The sequence below is a fragment of the Mandrillus leucophaeus genome, unplaced genomic scaffold, assembly GCF_000951045.1.
Source record: "Mandrillus leucophaeus isolate KB7577 unplaced genomic scaffold, Mleu.le_1.0 Scaffold35, whole genome shotgun sequence".
NCBI lineage: Eukaryota > Metazoa > Chordata > Mammalia > Primates > Cercopithecidae > Mandrillus > Mandrillus leucophaeus.
Genome location: NW_012103698.1, coordinates 3577684 through 3578253, shown reverse-complemented (window position 1 = coordinate 3578253; position 570 = coordinate 3577684).

Here is a 570-nt window from a genome sequence, read left to right as displayed (position 1 = left end):
GTGTGAGTTGCTTCCCAGGTCAGGGTCCCCATCTTTTTAAGGACAAGTCTCTCTGTGGAGCGTTAAGCAGACCAAAGACTGGCTCCTCCTTCTCAAAGCAGAGTCTGGTGGGGAAGTTTTATCCCATGTGAGAGCTCATGACATCAGGTGGCATCAACACGTTTATTGAACACCTACTTTGCATATGATACTACAAGGGGACAGACGTGTGGAAGAAAAATTGAACACCACCCTCAAAGAGCTCACTTTCTAGCTGGGGAGACAGCTTATATGCACACGCAGGCATCGGATGGCTCACCAACGGCACCATATGCCTGCCATCATCATCATGGTTGGAGCTCAAGTACCCAGGACTGGGTAACAAGAACGGTTTTCTGGAGGAGGAAAGACGAGCTGGGCTTCAGAAGACCAAGCATCTCAGACTGGAAGGGGCCTTGGCGATCACTTATTCCAGCAGTTTTCAAACTTTGTAGCCTCAGGACTCTTTCTTCAAAGAAGCTCTGTGTGGAAAAACAATATATAAAACAGGTAAAAAGCAGCTACTCTGGTGGGTGCTGGGTGTTGGGGGTG